This window comes from Ranitomeya imitator, chromosome 1 (genome assembly GCF_032444005.1).
Source record: "Ranitomeya imitator isolate aRanImi1 chromosome 1, aRanImi1.pri, whole genome shotgun sequence".
In the NCBI taxonomy this organism is placed as follows: domain Eukaryota; kingdom Metazoa; phylum Chordata; class Amphibia; order Anura; family Dendrobatidae; genus Ranitomeya; species Ranitomeya imitator.
This window is the reverse complement of record NC_091282.1, coordinates 43824215-43840497: the sequence shown is the minus strand read 5'-3', so window position 1 is coordinate 43840497 and position 16283 is coordinate 43824215. Positions and strand designations below refer to the sequence as shown.

Sequence of the window (16283 nt, the reverse complement as noted above, 5' to 3'; positions counted from 1 at the left end):
CAAAGCTCTTCTTAGTGTCTGTAAATCCCAGTATACCAGTAGCTGCCCTAACAGTTCCCAGTGCAGGTGTTACATAAAATCCACAGTTTTATTTCCTCCAGCACAGTAAGTGTTGCGAGGGTTAAGTTGACGTATGTTATGGACTGTTTTTTAGGGGGACGTTCATTGAGTGTGTGGGAGAGTGTCCCCCCATATCTCCACCTACAGAGCGGGCACCACTGTGTGCTGACAGGACCTTGGTGATAGATTAATGGCTGCACTCAAAATGAATCTGTGCTAGAGCAAGGAAATGTGCGATACATGAAATGGGAATAGCATAATGGCTTGTGAAATATATGAAAAAACACATGAGATTCTTAGCACAAGATTTGGCCAAAAGTTGTGAACCCATCCACCAATCGTCAAGGTAATGTCAGAACGGATGGGTACCTGAGCTGACTGCCTTGTGTGAACACTTACCTATGGCTAATAACGTGGTAAAGCCTGCTTATATAGGAAGCTCAGAACCAACTGTGTTAGGATGTAATTAAAATCACAGCATGTTGAAGGGCGGGGAGTTCAAGTCAGAAAACGCTTCCATCCGTTCTGAGATTACCTTGACGATTGGTGGATGGGCTCACAACTTTTGGCCAAATCTTGTGCTAAGAATCTCATATGTTTTTTCATATATTTCACAAGCCATTATGCTATTCCCATTTCATGTATCGCACATTTCTTTGCTCTAGCACAGATTAATTTTGAGTGCAGCCATTAATCTATTTGCTATATGACTTTTTTGGTTATGCACCAGTTCAGATTAGATTGCTGTTCAGTCAGTTTTTCTATATCTACTAGGACCTTGGTGATGTCACAGTCATGCGATCAGCCACATGGTTCAAGACTCACATGGTCCAGGCATAAATGGCTGAAGGAAAGCGTTTTGAGAGTTCAATGGGTGTGCCTGGAGGGGGAGCACTCCAGGTAAGTGTTGCATGGACTAGTGAAGCTGAACAGTGTGTGTTCTGCCAGCAGAGAGCAGGTGGAACCACACTCACAGAAGGACTGTGTTTGTTTTGCCACCATTTTCTTTTGTTTTCCTGTTTTGCCCAGAGGGCTGTATTTTCTTTACCACACCTTGATTTATGCTGCCTACAATAAACCAAAGAAAGTTCTTAAAGCCGCAGTGTACCCGTGTCTACCTCCATGTGCAGCCGAGTGAGCCGATCTACCACTATATATATGTACACACATATACAATATGTCATTTATGTCATGGGACCTTTCATTCAGGTTTACATATTTAAGTTATAACCCAATAGGCCATAAGACACAAATGCTCCTTTCATTTTGGTGCTGGTGCTGTGTGGCAGCCATTGTTGCTGTGGCTTTGTGCTGGTGGGTCGGCGCAGTCTGGAGTCTTGGGGACTCAGTCTCGGTGCTGTGGGGCAACAGGCCGTCCGCCCTGCTGGTGCATGGCCGCTGTGGCGGTGGTCGCCGCATGGCTCCATTCCGTTAGGGCGATAGGACCCACTACGAGGTTTGCCGTGAAGTGGCAGTGGGCTTCATACAGTCTGATCAGAATGTTAAACTGAAAACCTCATGTTCAGTATATAAATTTTTGCCTAGCGGCTTTAGATCAACGTATGATTTTGGGATGTGCAGTTCTTTTTTTCCCTTTTTGCAAAGACACAAATGATAGCTTTACTAATTGTGCATTACTTTATCCTTTTTTTTTTTTTTTACAAATCTTCCTGCCATAAATTGAACAGGTGCAACAACATAAATTATGATAAATAGGTTCACATTAATTCTAATATTTCAGGTATTCTTTATTTTGTTCCAGTTGCAAATTGCCTCTTCAGAGAGGAAGAGGACTAGAACTCTATAGCGCCACCTGTTGGAAGCAGCGATCTTACATGTCACTTCCAGCACTTTAACCCCTTTCTGACCTCGGACGGGATAGTACGTCCGAGGTCATAGACCCCGCTTTGATGCGGGCTCCGCGGTGAGCCTGCATCAAAGCCGGGACGTGTCAGCTGTTTTGAACAGCTGACATGTGCCCGCAAAAGTGACGGGTGAAATTGCGATTCACCCGCCGCTATTAACTAGTTAAATGCCGCTGTCAAACGCTGACAGCGGCATTTACCCGGCACTTCCGGTCATCCGGCCGGAAATGAGCGCATCGCTGACCCCCGTCACATGTTCGGGGGTCAGCGATGCTTCTGCAGAGTAACCATAGAGGTCCTTGAGACCTCTATGGTTACTGATCCCGGCCTGCTGTGAGCGCCACCCTGTGGTCGGCGCTCATAGGAAACCTGCAATTCAGGTACATAGCAGCGATCTGATGATCGCTGCTATGTAGCAGAGGCGATCGAGTTGTGCTAGCTTCTAGCATCCTATGGAGGCTATTGAAGCATGGCAAAAGTTAAAAAAAAGTTAAAAAAATTTTTAAAAAAATAAAAAAATATAAAGTTTAAATCACCCCCCTTTTGCCCCATTCAAAATAAATCAATAAAAAAAAATCAAACCTATACATATTTGGTATCGTCGTGTTCAGAATTGCCCGATCTATCAATAAAAAAAAGCATTAACCTGATCGCTAAACGGCGTAGAGAGAAAAAAATTCGAAACGCCAGAATTACATTTTTTGGGTTACCGCGACATTGCATTAAAATGCAATAACGGGCGATCAAAAGAACGTATATCTGCACCAAAATAATATCATTAAAAATGTCAGCTCGGCACGCAAAAAATATGCCCCAACCGACCCCAGATCATGAAAAATGGAGATGCTACGGGTAACGGAAAATGGCACAATTTTTTTTTTAGCAAAGTTTGGAATTCTTTTTCACCACTTAGATAAAAAATAACCTAGACATGTTAGGTGTCTACGAACTCGTAATGACCTGGAGACTCATAATGGTAGGTCATTTTTAGCATATAGTGAACCTAGCAAAAAAGCCAAATACAAAACAAGTGTGGTATTGCATTTTTTTTGCAATTTCACCGCACTTGGAATTTTTTTCCCGTTTTTTAGCACACGACATGCTAAAATCAACGATGTCGTTCAAAAGTACAACTTGTTTCACAGAAAAAAAAGCCCTCACATGGCCATATTGACGGAAAAATAAAAAAAGTTATGGCTCTGGGAAAGAGGGGAGCGAAAAACGAACACGGAAAAGCTGAAAATTCCAAGGTCATGAAGAGGTTAACGACCCTTGCGATATGACTTAGGATAAAAGCCAAAATCATTTTGTTCCTTTCACCTTTTAGAATTTCTATCCAGTTTTTTTATTATTATTTATTTATTATGTTTGATTTTTCAATTACATGAAATACATTTTTTTTCCAAGGATCACCCTCTTGTATTAGAAACCGTTATGATTTTCTTTTAATTTCAAGAATTCACTCATGGCATACTTCTAAAAGTTTGATATTGATCATATTTATTTATTTGGATATGTTATGTTTTAATGTGTAATTATGGATCCATTATAACCATTGAATTACTGCCCTTTTTGTAGGAAAAAGCCATCGGCACTTGTGCATTCTATGATGACAGCGTTGTCCCGCTGCTGGAGGCTCCTTCCCCTGGAAAAGTATTTGGAAGGTCATTACATGGCAATCGGCCTGCCTGTCAGTCTTCAGATGCTCGATCATGTTCCAAGGCCATTCGTGTCATATCTGTGGAAGCTCATTAAACAGTTCTCCTTGGTTAACTTGCAGAGGAAACTGTCCACGAGGGATTCCCCCATACCTTTAGTTATGTCCAGGGAGGTAGCCGTCCACAGATAGGATCTTAAGAAGCTAGATATCATACTACGGCCTGTTGTTGTGCTGCCATGTCACCTCTTATGGCTTTTTAATGACTTCACAAGCTTATTGTTAGGGATGATGGTAATGGAGATGAAGCACCAGAGGTAACCTCCCTCCCCCCCAAAGATAACACATATAGGGCAGGTGCAGATGTTCGTTTGCTCCACATTCAAAAAAATCGCTCCGATTATGCTGATCACACTCTGATCGGAATTTGATTCTCTAGGTGGGGGAGAGAAAAAACATAATTTTTTAAAATTTTCAGCCAATTTATCATATTTATTTGTTTGTCGGATAAAGACTTTGAAGGAATATTCAGATATGCCCTACTAAACTTTTCCTTTAGTTCAAAATATCCCCAGATAAGTAGAATGAGGTGACCAGCGTTGATAAAAACTCAAAAAACCTTTAACCATTAACTCACAGCTGAAGATGAATGAATTGATTTGTTACACAAATCGATTTTCTAATAAATTTCCTCAAAATTTCAGATTTGCGAGAATTAGCCCAAACTCAGCAAAGTGGTGGGAAGCGAGTCTTGTGGACACTTGAGTTTCAGGAAGGGATTAAAATGTTGAAAAAAACACATTACATGATTTGTCCTAGGCCTTCGTCTGACTCCATAGGCCGGGATCACACATGCGAGAAACACGTCCGTGTCTCGCATGTGAAATCCAAGCTCTGGCGCCGGCACTCCAGAGCGGAGTGTGCGGCTCCACGTGTTGCTATGCGGCCGCACGCTCCGCTCTGGAGTGCCGGCGCCAGAGCTTGGATTTCACATGCGAGACACGGACGTGTTTCTCGCATGTGTAATCCCGGCCTTATGCCGACTCTACCACATTGTCCTGATGGTCTCCATGGAGACACCTTGCCGTAAGATGACTGCGGGGTCCTTCAGGGATGGTGGCTTCACAATGCCTGTAGAGAGCAGGACCTGGGACCCCTCCTTCCCTACCAGTCTGATGCCCCTGCAGTACAGATGCATTGCAGAACATAAAATAAGCGATCTGATGTTATATAGTAACTAGCTATTGAACCCGTTCTACGCCCGGGTGGCGAGCATTTATATTGGTATATTGTCTCCATCCTGGTATGTGCTGCTCCATCCTGCGTCCCCATCCTGTCATGCGCTGCTCCATCCTGCATCCCCATCCTGTCATGTGCTGCTCCATCCTGCGCCCCCATTCTGTCATGTGCTGCTCCATCCTGCGTCCCCATCCTGTCATGTGCTGCTCCATCCTGCGTCCCCATCCTGTCATGTGCTGCTCCATCCTGCGTCCCCATCCTGTCATGTGCTGCTCCATCCTGCGTTCCCCTTCCTGTCATGCGCTGCTCCCATCCTGCGTCCCCATCCTGTCATGCGCTGCTCCCATCCTGCGTCCCCATCCTGTGATGCGCTGCTCCCATCCTGTGATGCGCTGCTCCCTTCCTGCGCCCCCATCCTGTCATGTGCTGCTCCATCCTGCGTCCCCATCCTGTCATGCGCTGCTCCATCCTGCGTCCCCATCCTTATGTGCTGCTGCATCCTGCGTCCCCATCATTATGTGCTGCTGCATCCTGCGTCCCCATCCTTATGTGCTGCTGCATCCTGCGTCCCCATCCTTATGTGCTGCTCCATCCTGCGTCCCCATCCTTATGTGCTGCTCCCATCCTGCGTCCCCATCCTTATGTGCTGCTGCATCCTGCGTCCCCATCCTTATGTGCTGCTGCATCCTGCGTCCCCATCCTTATGTGCTGCTGCATCCTGCGTCCCCATCCTTATGTGCTGCTGCATCCTGCGTCCCCATCCTTATGTGCTGCTGCATCCTGCGTCCCCATCCTTATGTGCTGCTCCATCCTGCGTCCCCATCCTTATGTACTGCTGCATCCTGCGTCCCCATCCTTATGTGCTGCTGCATCCTGCGTCCCCATCCTTATGTTCATGCTGCATCCTGCGTCCCCATCCTTATGTGCTGCTGCATCCTGCGTCCCCATCCTTATGTGCTGCTGCATCCTGCGTCCTCATCCTTATGTGCTGCTCCATCCTGTGTCCCCATCCTTATGTGCTGCTGCATCCTGCGTCCCCATCCTTATGTACTGCTGCATCCTGCGTCCCCATCCTTATGTGCTGCTGCATCCTGCGTCCCCATCCTTATGTTCATGCTGCATCCTGCGTCCCCATCCTTATGTTCATGCTGCATCCTGCGTCCCCATCCTTATGTTCATGCTGCATCCTGCGTCCCCATCCTTATGTGCTGCTCCATCCTGCGTCCCCATCCTTATGTGCTGCTCCATCCTGCGTCCCCATCCTTATGTGCTGCTGCATCCTGCGTCCCCATCCTTATGTGCTGCTCCCATCCTGCGTCCCCATCCTTATGTTCATGCTGCATCCTGCGTCCCCATCCTTATGTGCTGCTGCATCCTGCGTCCCCATCCTTATGTGCTGCTCCCATCCTGCGTCCCCATCCTTATGTTCATGCTGCATCCTGCGTCCCCATCCTTATGTGCTGCTGCATCCTGCGTCCCCATCCTTATGTTCATGCTGCATCCTGCGTCCCCATCCTTATGTTCATGCTGCATCCTACGTCCCCATCCTTATGTGCTCTTCCATCCTGCGTCCCCATCCTTATGTGCTGCTCCATCCTGCGTCCCCATCCTTATGTGCTTCTCCCATCCTGCGTCCCCATCCTTATGTGCTGCTCCATCCTGCGTCCCCATCCTGTTATGTGCTGCTCCATCCTGCGTCCCCATCCTTATGTGCTGCTCCCATCCTGCGTCCCCATCCTTATCTGCTGCTCCATCCTGCGTCCCCATCCTGTTATGTGCTGCTCCATCCTGCGTCCCCATCCTTATGTGCTGCTCCATCCTGCGTCCCCATCCTTATGTGCTGCTCCATCCTGCGTCCCCATCCTTATGTGCTGCTCCATCCTGCGTCCCCATCCTTATGTGCTGCTCCATCCTGCGTCCCCATCCTTATGTGCTGCTCCATCCTGCGTCCCCATCCTTATGTGCTGCTCCCATCCTGCGTCCCCATCCTTATGTTCATGCTGCATCCTGCGTCCCCATCCTTATGTGCTGCTGCATCCTGCGTCCCCATCCTTATGTTCATGCTGCATCCTGCGTCCCCATCCTTATGTTCATGCTGCATCCTACGTCCCCATCCTTATGTGCTCTTCCATCCTGCGTCCCCATCCTTATGTGCTGCTCCATCCTGCGTCCCCATCCTTATGTGCTTCTCCCATCCTGCGTCCCCATCCTTATGTGCTGCTCCATCCTGCGTCCCCATCCTGTTATGTGCTGCTCCATCCTGCGTCCCCATCCTTATGTGCTGCTCCCATCCTGCGTCCCCATCCTTATCTGCTGCTCCATCCTGCGTCCCCATCCTGTTATGTGCTGCTCCATCCTGCGTCCCCATCCTTATGTGCTGCTCCATCCTGCGTCCCCATCCTTATGTGCTGCTCCATCCTGCGTCCCCATCCTTATGTGCTGCTCCATCCTGCGTCCCCATCCTTATGTGCTGCTCCATCCTGCGTCCCCATCCTTATGTGCTGCTCCATCCTGCGTCCCCATCCTTATGTGCTGCTCCATCCTGCGTCCCCATCCTTATGTGCTGCTCCATCCTGCGTCCCCATCCTTATGTGCTGCTCCATCCTGCGTCCCCATCCTTATGTGCTGCTCCATCCTGCGTCCCATCCTGTTATGTGCTGCTCCATCCTGCGTCCCCATCCTTATGTGCTGCTCCATCCTGCGTCCCCATCCTTATGTGCTGCTCCCATCCTGCGTCCCCATCCTTATGTGCTGCTCCATCCTGCGTCCCCATCCTTATGTGCTGCTTCCATCCTGCGTCCCCATCCTTATGTGCTGCTCCATCCTGCGTCCCCATCCTTATGTGCTGCTGCATCCTGCGTCCCCATACTGCCTCTGACCCGCTCGGCGCCGAGTGCTGGGGGGCCTGAGCAGGCGGGGACACCGGCGCGCTGTGGGGGTCAGGTGCCGGTATCGCCGCCAGCTCAGGCCCCCCCCAGCACTTACTATACTCATCTGTCCGGCGTTCCATCGCTGAGCGCCGCCATCTTCCCGGTCTCCTGGCTGTGACTGTTCAGTCAGAGGGCGGCACCGGTGCGCATTAAGCGCGTCATCGCGCCCTCTGAACTGAAGGTCACAGGCCGAAGACCGGGAAGATGGCGCCGCTCAGCGATGGAACGGGGACAGGTGAATATAGGCCGATATTCACCCTCCTGGCGTTGCCTGCTGAGCGTTCTCACTGAACGCACACCGCGATCTCCCGGGAGCGTCGCTCTGTGAGGCCCAGACTGCGCCGGCGCTTGCGCTTGCGCAGTCTATAGAGGCTTCGGACAGAGTGACGCTCCCAGTGTTATATTATAGATGTCCCATAATGGGACAAATGCTAAAAAGTTTTAAAAAAAGTGTAAAAATAGTTTTTAAAAATCCCCAAATAAATAACAAAAAAATATATATATTTTTCCAAAAAATACATTTATTTTTGTAAGACAAAAACAAAACAATAAAAGTACACGTATTTGGTATCGTCGCGTCCGTAATGACCCGCTCTATAAAACTATTCCACTAGTTAACTCTTTCAATCAATACCGTAAAAAAAAAATACGAGGCAAAAAACAATGCTTTATCATCATACTGCTGAGCAAATAAGTGCAATAAAACACGATCAAAAAGACGTATGTAAATAAAATTGGTTATGCTGAAAATGACATATTGTACCACAATAAAGAAGCCATCATACAGCTTTTTCAGCAGAAAGATAATAAAGTTATAGCTCTCAGAATAAAAAGATGCAAAAATAATTCTTTTTTCTATAACATAGTTTTTATTATTATTATTATTTATTATTATAGCGCCATTTATTCCATGGCGCTTTACATGTGAGGAGGGGTGTACATAATAAAAACAAGTACAATAATCTTGAACAATACAAGTCACTAGGGTTGAGCGACCTTTACTTTCATAGGATCGGGTCGGGTTTCACGAAACCCGACTTTTTCAAAAGTCGGGTCGAGTGAAATCGACCGATCCTATAAAAAAATTCGGGGTCGGGGTCGGCCGAAACCTGAAACCCAAAGCAGTGCATTGGGTTTCCATGGTTCCCAGGGTCTGAAGGAGCGGAAACTCTCCTTCAGGCCATGCGATCCATATTTTAGTGTAAAATGAAGAATTAAAATAAAAAATATCGCAATACTTACCCTCTGACGCGCCCTGGTACTAACCGGGAACCTTCCTTCCTTAGAATCAGCCTTCCAGGACCTTGCGGTGACGTCGCGGCTTGTGATTGGCCGCGCGGCCGCCCATGTGACCGCTCGCGCGACCAATCACAAGCCGCGACATCACCGCGACGTCACCGAAGGTCCTGGAAGGGCTGATTCTTAGGAAGGAAGGCTGCCGGAAAGAAGCAGGGCGCGTCCGAGGGTGAGTATATTCCTATTAGGTATATACTCACCCTCGGACGCGCCCTGCTTCTTTCCGACAGCCTTCCTTCCTAAGAATCAGCGCTTGAAGGACCTTCGGTGACGTCGCGGTGACGTCACGGCTTCTGATTAGTCTCGCGAGCGGTCACATGGGCGGCCGCGCGACCAATCACAAGCCGCGACGTCACCGCAAGGTCCTGGAAGCGCTGATTCGAAGGAGGAAGGTTCCCGGTTAGTACCAGGGCGCGTCAGAGGGTAAGTATTGCGATATTTTTTATTTTAATTCTTTATTTTACACTTAAATCTGAATTCCGATACCAATTCCCGATATCTTAAACATATCGGGAATCGGTATCGGAATTCCGATTCTAGATTCAAAAGATCGCCGACTTCATGGCCGACCCCACACAGGGGTTGGGTCGGGTTTCATGAAACCCGACCTTGCCAAAAGTCGGCGACTTTTGAAAATTTTCGACCCGTTTTGCTCAACCCTACAAGTCACAACTGGTACAGGAGGAGTGAGGACCCTGCCCGCGAGGGCTCACAATCTACAAGGGATGGGTGAGGATACAGTAGGTGAGGGTAGAGCTGGCCATGCTGCGGTTTGGTTGATTGGTGTAAAAGTGCCAAAACATAAAAAAATATAAATGAGGTATTGCTGTAATCATACTGACCCGAAGAATAAAGCTGTCTTAACAATTTTACCACATGCGGAACGACAATAGAAACAACCCAAAAAACAATTCCTAAATTGCTGTTTTTTGTTCACTCTGCCTCTCAAAAATCACAATAGAATGCGATCAAAAAAATTGTCATGTGCCCGAAAATGGTAGCAATAAAAACATCAGTTTGTCCCGGAAAAAAATAAGCCTTCACATGACTCTGTGGACGAAAAAAAAATGGAAAAATTATAGCTCTCAAAATATGGTGATGCAAAAACTATTTTTTGCAATAAAAAGCATCTTTTAGTGTGTGACAGCAGCCAAATATAAAAACCCGCTATAAATCTGGTATCGCTGGAATCCCATCAACCCGAAGAATGAAGTCGCCTAATCACTTATACCACACGAGTAACAACGTAAAAATTAAATAAAACAAATTCTTCACATGCTGTTGATTATTTCATTCTGTCTATCAGAGATTGCAGTAAGGCTTGGCACACATTTATCCTGCGCTCTGTGCTGAGCGCTTACACCGGTGTTTCCATTTAAATCTCTGAAATATTTGAATCAGACAGAACCCCTGGCGGAAGATTCCCTATAATGAGGCATATGGAGGCACTGTGGACACCATAGGACCTGTGATCCGGCAGTGTCCATCTTTTTGGGATTGCATAAAAGTGTCGTCGGCCACAGTTTTGTGAACTTCTGAAAAGAAGGACACCGCTGAACAGAGGCCAGATGGAGCCCAGAGTAACTCTGCTGCCTTATTATAGTGAATGGATCCCTTGGAGGTTTCATCTGAATCACGTCATTTCAGAGATTTAGATGGAAACCACAAAGTAAGTGCTCAGCGTAGTGCGTCGGATAGATGTGATCCCAAATGTTATGTCAAATTTTCACAATAAAGGCTTCAACTCAAGGTCTGGCAACTGTTAATGGATATTTAGGGGGCTTCCACATTACTGGTATTAAATAGGAGCTGGAAAAGCTAATTTCGCCTCACCATTCAAAAGATATTCAGCAAATTTTCTGCTCTGAAATCCAAATGCCCCCCTCTCTTCTGAGACCCATTGCGTCTAAACCATATAGCGCCCACATGTTTGGCATTTCTGTAATGATGGGAGTCCGACTAATTTATGGGTGGATGTATCGAGAAGCACGGGCTGGGCATAAAGTACTGGTGATTGCAACGTACAGGTCACTACAACGCCAGTTTGCAATTTTCAGTCAGCAACATCCACTGCTGCCTGTTTCTGGAAAACATCCATGGAGTCCAAATTGTCACTACACCTGTTGATAAATTCCTTAAAAGGTATAATTTCTAAAATGGGGTCACTTGAGGGGGGATTCTGCTTTTCTAGCACTTTGGGACTCTGTATATTTAGTCCGTAGACTATTGTTTGAAAATCTGCGCTCCAGGAGGCAAATAGCGCTCCGTCGCTCCCGATTCTCTCCATATGGCTAAGTAGTACTCTAAAACCACACATGGGGTATTTCTACTTTCAGCAGAAATTGTGGGACAAATTTTGGCACCATGTTTACTGTTTTCCCAGTATGAAAATGTAAAATTTAGGGCCAACACACAATTTTGGTGGTAAAAATGTACCGTATTTTTCGCTTTGTAAGACACTCCAGATTATAAGACGCACCCCAAATTTTGAGGAGAAAAATAGGAAAAAAACTTTTTTAATAAATTGGTGGTGCTTCTTATAATCCATGCGTCTTATTGCTTACCGGGGGTGGTGGCTGCGGTGAAGCAGGGTCGCTGCTGGAGGAGGCAAGAGTAGAGCATTGCTGCAGGCTGGGATGAGGGGGTATGCAGGTGTTCTGTGCTGCAGGGGCTCTTTCAACATTTTGTGAAAGGTCAGAGGCCCCCGCAGTTCGTCCATGCTTTCCTGTGTGGTAGACTTCGGGAACATGGACACCGGGAGGCGGCGCATGCGCAGATGGAGATCTTGGGACCAAGATCTCGAGACATGAGATCTCAGCACTGAAATCTCATCTCCTAAGATCTTGGTGCCAAGATCTCTATCTGCGCATGCGCTGCCTCCCGGCAGCCATTTTCCCGGAGTCTGTCGCACACGAGAGCATGGACGAGCTGCCGGGAGGCCCTGGCCTTTCACAAAATGTCGGAAGAGCCCCCCGCAGCACCGGAGACTCCAACATCACCCTGGGCAGCAGCGGCGGACACCCCCTCATCCGAGCCTGTAATGATAAGCCGTATATACGCTTTGTAAGACGCACCTCCATTTCCCCCCCAAATTTGGGGGAAATAAAGTGCGTCTTACAAAGTGAAAAATAGTTTATTATTTTTTCTTCACTGCCCAATGGTATAAAATTATGTGACACACATGTGGTGTCAATATAATTACTGCAAACCTAGATGAATTCATTGAGAGGTTTAGTTTGTAAAATGGGGTCACTTACAGTGGGGAAAGAAAGTATTTAGTCAGCGACCAATTGTGCAAGTTCTCCCACTTAAAAAGATGAGAGAGGCCTGTAATTGACATCATAGGTAGACCTCAACTATGAGAGTCAAAATGAGAAAACAAATCCAGAAAATCACCTTGTCTGATTTGGTAAGATTTATTTAGCAAAATATGGTGGAAAATAAGTATTTGGTCATTAACAAAAGTTCATCTCAATATTTTGTTATATATCCTTTGTTGGCAACGACAGAGGTCAAACATTTTCTGTAAGTCTTCACAAGGTTGGCACACACTGTTGGTGGTATATTGGCCCATTCCTACATGCACATCTCCTCTAGAGCAGTGATGTTTTGGGCCTGTCACTGGGCAACACAGACTTTCAACTCAGTCCAAAGGTTTTCTATGGGGTTGAGATCTGGAGACTGGCTAGGCCACTTCAGGACCTTCATATGCTTCTTACAAAGCCACTTCTTCATTGCCCTGACGGTGTGCTTGGGATCATTATCATGCTGAAAGACCCGTCCACGTTTCATCTTCAATGCCTTTGCTGAAGGAAGAAGGTTTGCAATCAAAATCTCACGATACATGGCCCCATTTATTCTTTCAAGCACATGGATCAGTCATCCTGGTCCCTTTGCAGAGTAACGGCCGCAAAGCATGATGTTGCCACCCCCATGCTTCACAGTAGGTATGGTGTTTATTGGATGCAACTCAGCATTCTGTCTCCTCCAAACACGACGAGTTTTGTTTCCACCAAACAGTTCTACTTTCTTTTTATCAGACTATATGACATTCTCGCAATACTCTTCTGGATAATCCAAATGCTATCTAGCAAACTCCAGACGGGCCCGGATATGTACTGGCTTAAGCAGGGGGACACGTCAGGCACTGCATGATCTGAGTTCCTGGTGGCGTAGTGTGTTACTGATGATAGCTTTTGTTACATTGGTCCCAGCTCTCTGCAGTTCATTCACAAGGTCCCCCCCCCCCCCCCCCCGTGTGTTCTGGGATTTTTGCTCATCGTTCTTGTGATCATTTTGACCCCACGGGGTGGGATCTTGGTGGAGCCCCAGATCAAGGGAGATTATCAACGGTCTTGTATGTTTTCCATTTTCTAATTATTGCTCCCTCAGTTTAATAGTTCAAGCTCCTCCTCCTCATTGGCATCTGCTGTTGGTGAGTAGACCTGTGTAACCGTGATATGGATTGGTGCTAAGATTAGCTAATCTGTACAGTAAACACATTAAGAAGAAACAAATAGCTTTTTTGGGCACAATATTTTCCCCAAAAAAATATAGTAAGAAGCAATCAAAATGTCATATCTAGCCCATAAAGCCATCAATAAAACCATCATCTCACCATGAAGATCATACAGTTCCACCGACAGAGAAACCAAAATGTTATTGGCTATGGAAAAATGAAGAGAGAAACCAAATAATTATTATAATTATTATTTTTTTTTTACAACTTTTTAAATTTTTTTTTCACCAGTTAAATAAAAATCCCAAAACTACTTCAGAATTATTTTTTTTTCCCGTTATTCTGTACATAGTATGGTAAACTAAATTGGTGTCGCCCAAAGCTACAACTCATCCCACAAAAAGTAAGTCTTCAAAGCAGCTATGTCATCTGAAAAATACAAAAATGTACGCCTCTTGGAATGGAAGGTGGAAAAAACAAAAGCGTTAAAAGTGAAAAATCAAACCTAAAGTTTGTATCACGAACACCCCCCTTTTCTCAATCCAAAAATAAGGAAATTAAAAAATAATCATGTTTGCAATCTTTTCAAATATTAAAATATTATCCTATTCGGTAACTGCATAAACAGAAAAAAAGAAAAACATCAGAATTGTGTTGTTTTCTGGGCATCTCTCTTCCTCCTCCTCCAAAAAAAAAAAATGGAATAAAAAGTGTCAAAAAGTTATATTCATCCCAAAATGGCACCAATTACAGCTCACTATGACAAAACCATGACCTCAAGCAGCACTTTGATGGAAAAATCTAAAAAAAATATTGCTACTAAAAAAAATATATATGTTAAAGCGAGTTATTAATTGCACAAACTAAAAATTATTTTTTACAAAATTAGAATTTTTAAAACGGCATTAAAATATGTATAAAAACTATATAGCCTCTGCATCTCCGTAACTGTACTGATCTGGAGAATAAAGTAACCACATCATGATCATTGTGAAAAAATAACCCCCTCAAAAAAATTGCAGCAGAGATGGCAATCTGCGCATGCGCAGCTTCCAGCGACAATTTTCCCAAAGCCCTCCACAGGGAAATCAATGGGAAGTGCGGGGACTCTGCTCACCAGCAACATTTTTTGACAGCCCAGCACCTGCAGCCTCGGGACACCGTCTCCTCCAAGCCTGGCGCCTGCACCACCACCCCTCTCCTACTGCCACCAGCCTCCCGTGAGCTACATTCAGATTATAAAATGCACCCCCATTTTCCTCCCAAATTTGGGAAAAAGAAAAGAGCGTCTTATAATCCAAAAAAACACTGTGTATACCTGGATAGAATTGCAGTAAGGCCCTCTAGTCCAGATATAATGGGGCGACCTGGTGGGTTTGTTATGGATTTATAGATTTTTGGGATGTGATATAAAAATGGTATCCTTGGCTGGGTAATATTAATTAAAAGGGCTTCCTCCTTATTTAATATACCTTTATGTAGTCCTTCCATAATTAAATTCAAATAAAAAAAATTGGTGTTGGGTCCTCCATAATTTTACTTCTTATCTTAACATTTCCCAACAGCTGTGAAGATTCCATAACAACTATTTGTTCTGTCTCTATAAAACGTATCACTCTAATCAGGTTTAAAATCTAACCTATCCATCTCTATTTTAGAGCAAATGTAGTTATATTTTGATTTTAATAGTGTTGCACCATTTCAAAGTAAAAAGTACATTTTTGTAATAAGGGACCATGTTAGGAGCCCATGGCAGCATGGAACTAGTGACTGGTAGCTTCAGAGAAGAAAAAAAACCTTATATAGGGTAAAACATATCTACTGTATTAAACGGAATATGTCAGCAGGTTTTTGTTATGTAATCTGAGAGCAGCGTGATGTAGGAAAAGAGATGGTGATTCCAACAATGTGCCACTTACTGGGCTAAAAAAAAAATAAAACAGTGTTTGATTATTACCACAGGACTAGGTGTCTCGTGCCCCCTGGTCAGGCTACACCCCCACCACTGATTAGCAGCTTTCTGTCAGTCTACAGCAGTGTTCCCCAACTCCGGTCCTCAAGAGCCACCAACAGGTCATGTTTTCAGGATTTCCTTAGTATTGCCCTTAGTATTCAGGAAATCCTGAAAACATGACCTGTTGGTGGCTCTTGATGTGGGTGGGGTTACAGAGAGAAAGCAGCCAATCAGTGGTGTGGGCGTGGTTACAGAGAGAAAGCAGCCAATCAGTGGTGTGGGTGGGGTTATACACAGCTCAGTATTCCAAGTTCTGCAGCAGAGTGATTCTAACTGCTGCACCCAGTAAACTAAGTGATACATCACTGGAATCAGGATCTTTGGACAGATTCCATTTAATCTGAATTTATAGTTTCAAAAAACCCAAATCATGGGGTGGACAGATTCTCTAATAATATACATAAAATCTCGGCCCCAAGGAAAATTAATTGAGTGAGTCGGAGGTCCTAAAATAGTATAATATTTAGTCAGCCTTCAAATGCACCAAGTTTATCACAGTGGATAATTTATTTTGGTGTCTCTTAACACACACATAGCAAAACTTTACACCACTTTAGTTTGCTTTCCTTGTTGCGCATTGACAATGTAGAGTTTGCTTAAGTTTGGGTCAGCAAATTTGGGTCTCCATCAGGAGACTGGATGATTCTCCCGTGACCCCAGGACCTCGGCAGGCCCCTGAGCAGGATGTAGAGGGGGCCCGCTAGATTGAAATGAATGTGTGTCCGAGACTGTACATTCAGTCGAAATATGTTGCACTGCAGAA

At 45.4% G+C, this 16283-nt stretch overlaps 1 long non-coding RNA gene across 1 annotated transcript; it reads left to right on the top strand.

Moving 5' to 3' along the window:
• Positions 1–834: 834 nt before the first annotated feature.
• Positions 835–3698, top strand: LOC138660988 (uncharacterized). Its single transcript, XR_011317926.1, has 2 exons — positions 835–960; positions 3504–3698. It is a non-coding gene; the product is annotated as an uncharacterized lncRNA (long non-coding RNA).
• The last annotated feature ends 12585 nt before the right edge of the window (positions 3699–16283 follow it).